Source organism: Ochotona curzoniae, unplaced genomic scaffold (genome assembly GCF_017591425.1).
Source record: "Ochotona curzoniae isolate NIBS_2020 unplaced genomic scaffold, NIBS_Ocur_1.0 patch254, whole genome shotgun sequence".
Classification (NCBI taxonomy): Eukaryota; Metazoa; Chordata; class Mammalia; order Lagomorpha; family Ochotonidae; genus Ochotona; species Ochotona curzoniae.
This window is the reverse complement of record NW_024466811.1, coordinates 9,913-18,203: the sequence shown is the minus strand read 5'-3', so window position 1 is coordinate 18,203 and position 8,291 is coordinate 9,913. Positions and strand designations below refer to the sequence as shown.

General features: G+C 40.3%; 1 long non-coding RNA gene across 1 annotated transcript; it reads right to left on the bottom strand.

Moving 5' to 3' along the window:
- Positions 1-335: 335 nt before the first annotated feature.
- On the bottom strand, positions 336-7,544 carry LOC121166859. The gene is made up of 3 exons (XR_005885507.1): positions 7,459-7,544; positions 6,386-6,478; positions 336-370 (listed from the first exon to the last, which is right to left on the bottom strand). It is a non-coding gene; the product is annotated as an uncharacterized LOC121166859 (long non-coding RNA).
- Positions 7,545-8,291: the final 747 nt, after the last annotated feature.

The following is an 8,291-nucleotide window of genomic DNA, read 5'->3' as shown; positions in this document are numbered from 1 at the left end:
TTTATTCAAAGCATCTACAATTTGTGGGTTATGACTGGATGAAGTTGGATAAGACGGGTTGGTAGAACTACAGACATCATTTTCTTATTTTCCATTAATTATTAAACTTCTCAGCAAAGGGCTATGTAAATGAAAATGTAAGAGATAATAATAATAAAAAAAAAGGCCTTACTTGATCTAGGTGTAAGTTAGGCACCACCACCACAGTGGGGTTCCCTTCTAGACCTGCTTGAATAAAAGCCTTTTTAACGACTTCTCTGAACTCTGAGTACCCAGAGCTGGGAGACTCAGGCACTCGATACAGTTTGTGTTCTGTTAAGTAACAGGCCAAAGTTGTGCAACTGTCTTTTCCACATCCCTCTGTCCCAATCTGTGGAAGAAGAAAAACAACAACACACCCTATGCTTCCGATATATTTTTGGAGAATTCTTTAGGGGATGGTGTTTTCTTTTTTATGTTTAGCATGTCAATAATAAAAATATCTAACAATATTTTCATTTATTATTTTTTAGGACATAGGCTTAAATGTTTAAATATTTAATCAAGTTTGTAAGGCATTCATTCACATTCAGTATTTTCACTTGTTCTCTTTATACCCTCTGAAAATTCCAGGAAATGATCTCGTTGGAAAGATAATTGGGAAAAACAGCACATGGAGGCTTATTAATCCCTGCTGTATCACTGTTGATACTGAATTCTTCACTGATAATAAAGCAGATGGTATTTCCCATTCCTGATATATGCTTTCTGGCAAGCACAGCAGGTATTACCTTTTAAAAGCAGCTTCACAAGAGCTTAGTTCACACACTACATCAATGCACAAGTCAAATGTTTTTTAGGAAATTCACATATTTATACACCGTTACCACAATCCAGTTTTAGAATTTCCATTACTTTAAAAAGATCCTTTGAATCCATTCGTGGTCAATTCCCATTCTGAAGACTAAGCTGGAATGGTCACTAAGTTGCTTTGTGTTTGGGGTTTTATGTAAGTGGGATTATGCAACATCAAGCCTAGGCATCTACTTTCTCTCACTTGCCAGAACAGTTGTGAAGTTCTTTGTATCTACAGTTTGCTACTTTTTGTGTTGAACAACATTCTGTTGTATGGACCTACCTACCACAATTAGTCTGTTCACCCCTGAAGGTCATTTGGTTGGTTCCTACTTCTTGGCTATTCTGAATGATGTTGCTAAGGAGATTTGCGTACAAGTCTGTGTGCACATTTGTTTTATTTTCTCTTCTGTAGTTATATAGGACTGGAATTTCTCAGCTATCTGATAAATCTACATGACACTCTGGAAGAAATGCACAAACCATTTTTCAAAATAGCTATATTTTACAATACCACTAACAATGCCTGAGAGTTTAGTTTACCTGATATATTGTCATTATCTTCTTGATTATAGTTTAAGTTCATTGCTTAGTACTCTTGTGGACTTAATTTGTATTTCCATCACTAATGATGCTGGACATGTTTCCATGGGCTTATTAGCCATTTGTATAGCTTTGATAAAACACCTATTCAACTATTTTGTCCATTACGATAAATTTATTTTACAAGAGTATTACATTTCTACAAAAATTGCAGATGGTGCAAAAACTTTCTGCATACCCTACAGTTTTCCACATAATTCCTATCTAACCTTAGTTCAGAGAATTTATTGAAATTAATAAATCAACATTAGTATGTTTTCACCAGTTGAGTCCACACTTGATTCATTCATTTTTACCCAATATCCCTTTTCTGCTATAGGAGCCCTGCAGGATACCCCATTTCACTTACTGTCTCCTTTAGGCTCCATTGGTTGGGACTGAGTCCCAGACTTGTTTCTGAGGATTGTACAGTTTTACTGACTAGGTGTTTTGTGGAATGCCTCCCAGAGGGAACTTTCCTGATGTCTTTTTCTTGTTTATACAGAGGCCACAAAAGGTGACATCAAAAATTTCAGGGAAATAAAAAATATGCTTATTCTGACGGAAAAATTTTAACATCAATGCACAGTTTTTATAATCTAACTACAGTTCATTGGCTTACTGAAATGCCAACTCAATTGCTTCCAGTACTGGGTGCTCAAGACTAAAGTTGTTACACTCGTTTGTGTGCATGTGTATGCTTGGGCATAACTTTTCTTTTTTTTAAAAAAAAAAGATTTATTTTATTTTTATTGGAAAGGCATAACTTTTCAAGTCAGCTGGGTAAATACACTCGCTGGCTCATATGGCGGGGCTATGTTTAGCCTTTGAATGAAACTGCCAAACTGTCTTCCAAAGTGACTGTGCCACTTTGCATACCCACCAGCAATGAAGGAAGAGTCTGTCACTCTGTGTCATTACCAGTGGCTGCTTTGATCAATGCTGTGGATGCTGGTTCCTGCACAAGGCTTTCCATGATTTCCTTCTGTTGCTGCCCCATGGGAAAATTGACAGGGAGCATTTTTACACAACCATCTGTGGGGCATTTGCTTACTTTTAATGGGATTTTTAATAACTAGGACAATGCGGAAGGTGAATGAAGACAGGATTATTCCTTTTCTTTTAGTTTGGATGTCCTTTCTCTCCTTACTTTGGCCTAATGGTACTGACCACGACCTCTAGTATTGTGTTACATAGAAATTGTTTTTTTTTTTAAAGATTTATTTTTTATTTTTATTGGAAAGGCGGGTATATAGAGAGGAGAGACAGAGAGGAAGATCTTCCGTCCGATGATTCGCTCCCCAAGTGAGCGCAACGGCCAATGCTATGCCGGTCCGAAGCCAGGTGCCTCTTCCAGGTCTCCCACGCAGGTGTAGGGTCCCAAAGCTTTGGGCCGTCCTTGACTGCCTTCCCAGGCCACAGGCAGGGAGCTGGATGGGAAGCGGGGCTGCCGGGATTAGAACCAGTGCCCGTATGGGATCCCAGGGCGTGCAAGGCGAGGACCTTAACCACTGTGCCACCACGCTGGGTCCATTACATAGAAATTGTGAGGCATAGGGCTGGAGTTAGAGCATAGCAGGCAAAGCTGTACCTGTGACACTGGAATCCCATATGGACACCAGTTCGAATCCTTGCTGTTCCACTTCCAATCCAGCACCTTGCCAATGGCCCAAGTGCTTGGGTCGCTGCATCCATATGGGAAACCTGGAAGAAGCTCCTGGCTTCTGGTTTCCATCTGGCCCAGCCCTGGCCATTGTGGCCATTTAGAGAATCAGCAGACAGGAGATTTCTCTGTCTCATCTCATGTCTTTAACTGTGCCTTTCAAACAAATATAAATAAACCTTAGAAAAGAAATTTTGAGGCACATTTTTGTTTTGTTTCCAATCTTAGGGGGAAAATACAGAATCTTTTACCATTAAAACCAATCCTGCCTGCCAGTCTTCCTTCCCCCCTCCCTTTTCCCCTTCTTCCTTCTTTCCTTCTTCTTTCTCTCCCTCCCTCCCTCTCTCCCTCTCTTTCTGAAAGGTTGTCTTTCTTTCTCTCTCTTTTCTTTTCCTTTTTCTTTCCTTTTCTTTCTTGGATAAAGTTGCTGCCTGTAACATTCACATCCTGACTGCCTCACTTCTGATACAGCTTCCTGCTAACTCACCCGGGAAAGCAGAAGACCTTCCAGATGCTTGGGCCCCGCACCCATGTGGGAGACCTGCAAGAAGTTCCTGGCTCCTGGCTTCACAGTCCTCCCTCTTGCAGTCACTTAGGGATTGAACTGAGGATGGACGATTCCTCTCTCCTTTCTCTATAATTCAGCCTTTCAGAAAAACAATTCAATCATATAAACAAAAGTTAAAAAAATCAAAAATAAAATAAGAGAAAAAAGCCACAGTCCATCTTGGAATGCATCCAGGAGAATGGACCTGCTAGTTTCAAGGCAGCCTAGATGGCCAGGGCTCAGACCCTGGCAATGGGCAGTCTTCAATACTGCCTTGAGCCCAGGAGTCAGCAGGTCACAGACCTTGGGCAGCCAGCCCGCTCAGTGCCCTCAAACCTCGGCCACAAGGTCTTGACCTTCTTGGGATCCTGGCCAAAATGTCACTCTTTGTGAAGCCACTTCACAGCTTTTGAGATATCACTGTCATTTCAACATTGTGTATATCTAAGATGTACAACTTGGTGTTTCATTAAATGTATGCACTGAGAAATGTTCATAATAATCAAGCTATTTAGCTTACCCATCCTCTGTGTGTGTGTGTGTGTGTGTGTGTGTGTGAGAGAGAGAGAGAGAGAGAGAGAGAGAGAGAGAAGGAGAAACACCCAACCTCTGGACTTATTTCAAGGCAATGCAATTAATTGTTTTTTCCCCCTTATAACAGTTTTGTTTCTTTTAATACAATCTTTATTAAAAGTCTAGTTCTTTTGCATAATATGTTGTAACAACCTTTAAGACCAATGCCTTAAGTATTACTTAAATGTTTTATTTTTCTAATAAAGAATACAATCTAGTGTAGATATGCAATATTTAAAGAACCATGCATGATTTTTTCATTGTATTTCCTTACCTAATTAAACTAACATCATCGGAAATCTCCTACTGAGGTCTTGGTTATTTCATTATTTCTATCTGCTTTAAATGTTACTCATTAAATTATTAAGCTCCCCTCTCAGCTGCTTTTCCCTGCCTAATTCCACATGCTAGAATAGCAGTTAGAGCACCATTTTGCAAAAACGTACCACGTATTTGATCCAGGCCAAAAATGTACCTATGATGCTTTTAGTAATAATAGAATCAGAGGAAGCAGGGACTTGTCGGATATTTTCAATAAGGGATTATGTTTTAATAAGGGTTCTGGGAGGGTAATTAGGTTCATGAGAGACTGGGAAAATGATTAGGTAGGCAAGATTAGTGTGGGGTTTTAAAATTTGCTGAGAAAACATTCTCAGTAATTTTGTCATTGGGAACATGTTGTAAGTGTTCTTGTTGGCATGAAAGGGTTGATTTAACAAAGAAAGAATTTGTAAAAGGCTGTAAAAGAAGTAAACAGAATACCTACCATTTGAGAATAGAAAAGCAACCCATGAAGAGCTGAAGTAAGACACACAAAATCATAGCCTTTACAAAGCTCGTGTTTTAAATGAGGCAGCAGACACCAAGTTAAAAAAAAAATACACACATACATACATATATACACGAGAGAGCAGATATTGCCAAGAACTACCAAGTAAAATAAAGTGCACTGCAGGTACAGAGCGACAGAGCCGAGGGGACGGAGAGTGCCATGCTCTTTTAGATAAGCAGCAGCAAGGTTATCCCACAGATCCACGGGAAGATGATGCTGGCCTAGACAGTGGTGGCTGTGGAGACAAGTGGACAGATCTGGGATACATTCTGCAAGCTGTATTGCGGACTTGCTGGTGGAGAGTCTGCGAAGAATGATGGGGATGGTGGTGACTCGGGTTTCTGCTCAAGGCAGTGGACATATGCTGATGCTTTTTAAGAGATCGGGAAGGTTAGCAAAGGAGTGGTTTAGGTGGTAGAAAATTTGCTTTAGATTTTTTCTCGAGTCAATTTTCCAACTTTCAATTAGTTTTGTTGTGTCTATCTAAATAAATGAGTATCCGGATTTCACCCAAAGGGGGGCATGTGCTCTCATGGCATGTTCAATGCCAGTTTGGATGTCCGTAACACCTACTGGAGTGCCTGAGTTTAAGTCCTGTCTCCACTCCCAACTCCAGCTTCCTGCTACCATGCAGCCGGGGAAGGCAGCGGAGGATGGCTGCACCAGCTCGGTCCCTGCCACTCAGGGCAGTGGCCTCAATTCCGTTTCTAGCTCCCGGTTGCTGTGGGCATTTGGGGATTGAACTGTCTCTTTGTCTAGGCTTCTCAGTTAAACAGGAAAAAGGACCATAACCTTAAAAAAAATGAAGCTTTATCTATTATGGGTGCAAGAAAATTCCTTTCTGGAAAAAAAAAAAAGCATGAAACAAATAACTAAAAAGCAGGCAAGCATAATAAGTCATAAAATATGCTTTATGTTACTGGCTAAATACATGAGATTCTATTTAGCTTTCCAGAAATCTTCCCGTATTTTAAGTACTTGGAAATTTTCTAATGAACTCAACTCCTATTTGTTCTCATGAGAAGTGAGATTTTTACTGAACATGTCTGAACTTTTCTGAACCCAAACCTAAGGAAGCGCACTGTGTTTGAAGTCAGGATCCACCTGCAAACTCTGAGGATGCATGGGACATGCTGCCTGGTTGCCACTTTTATTCACATCAAATGCTCCCCAAAACAAACAACACTCTTATGGACAAATTTACAAACACTGTTGTTAGAATAAACACACTGTTCCATGACTCAGTGTTTTTCATAAAGTTGTGAATAAGATATCCATAGACAACTTATATCTTTCTATAGTTCTTAACTGTAATTTGCAAAATTCAAGCCATTTGAAGCGCTGAAGTTCTTACCAGTAACATGTGACCCCCAGGCTGTCGAAGAACCCTTGCCGTTCTTACAATATGCTGGATGGCCTCCTTGAAAAACACCATGGGATAAGAGATCTAGCAGAGGGAATATGACAAGAAAACTGATCACAGGTGTGGAAAAGTCAAGCAAATACGCATTGTCATTTCACACGCAAGGAAATAACACTGATCTTGATTCAGTACTCTGGTTTTTGCTAAGTTTTTGTGATCATCTCTCTGCATATACTCCATAAAGCAATATAAGGAGGGGAGTCCCAGAATTGAGAGAAAGGAAGTTACAAGTAATTATAACATCAATTATTAATTGGAAAGAACAGTAGTACCCAGGCTGCTTTTTCTATCAGTCTCTTTCAGTAGACAGGTCTAACGAAGGAAGGAAGAAAACTGGTTTCTGGCATGCGTGATTTCACATGTGGCTCTGTCCACGCATAGCTATGTGACACTGTGAAGACACAGCTATTCCAGTGTAATGTGTTGCCAGATGTTGCGAACTTCTGTTGCAAACTTTTTAAAGTTTACTAAACTCTATTAACTCAACTCTCCACAGCCTCTAGTGCTAAATAACCTGTTTTTAAAATGATATTCTGTTGAGACAAAGTAAGAGGAAATAATAGAATATGATGTTGTAAAAATGGATTGCTTTGAAATCTTAGGGCATATTTACTTGCCTCTGCTGTTCTCTCTCCCAAAATATCTTAAAAATATTTGAGGTACATGGATATGTGTGTGCGCGTGTATCAATGAACACATGCAGACACAGCACCTGTCAGGTTTATAAAGAGCATAAAATGGGTTCTTCCATATGTCCTTCCCTCTGTGAACTTGGAACCCAACTTCATTTGGAATTCATTAAGTACATTGGCAAGCCTATTACAGTCCCTGGTATGCTGATAGATCTTTTTTTCTATGAATCTTGTTGACATCTAAGAAGTCCACAAATACAGTTGGATCATTCATCAGGTTTTCTGGAGTCCACGAAATCTATAGTAAGATAAGGATTTAACACTACAGTTAACAGCACAATCTCCCTTGTTCTTGAGACTAACATAACATACCTCAGTCACTGAAGCTCCTGGTGCGCTGGCCTCACAACTCCAGTTCTCAATCCTTTTTGTGCCTTGTAGCCCTTTTAGCAGCAAAGCCAGGGACTCTCCTTCAAGAATATTATTTTTAAATCCCTCCAGTAAAATACAAGGATTACAAAGGAAATATGACACACAGAAATCATAATTCTAAGAATGCGGGGTGTCTGTGGACCCCAGGTTAAGAACCCCTGTAGTTGGAAGTATCTTGCAGTTCTACCGACAATCTTGGAAAAGGAAGTGACAGTTGAATGTTTTTCCCACTGTCTGCTTAAACTCTTGGCTATCTTTCACGCTAAGGCTTTGGACAACTTTCTCTTTGAAGTCTGACCACTTTTTCTCTGCTTTAAAATCAGGTAAGGTACTTTACTCTCTGCTTCTCTGCTCCCCAAAGTGGTGTGTACACAGGTCTACAGCAGCATTTGCAGAAAGGGCTTGCACCTGTTAGCTGTGAGGTGCCCAGAGGCAGGATCCTCACTGGTTTCAAGTAGCCCTCCTCACTTACTTCACTTGGTATTGGCACTGGAAATTCCTGATAGGTGTTAGGAAGGCATTTCCTCAGCAAATGGCTAGATGAGGGTTGAATGAAGGTACAGCATGCTGGCTAAGACAACACCAGGTGTCAGACAGTTGCTGGACGCAAAGGGGAACAGCCAGGACTTGAACTGGTGCCCTTGAAGGATGCCAGCTATAATCTGCTATTTAATCCTCTGCATGCCAGTGCCAGGCTCCAGAAAGAATTCTTAAAAGAAGCCTCCTGAATTTGTGACTTATGTCAAAAACATGTATGTATTCATATACACAGA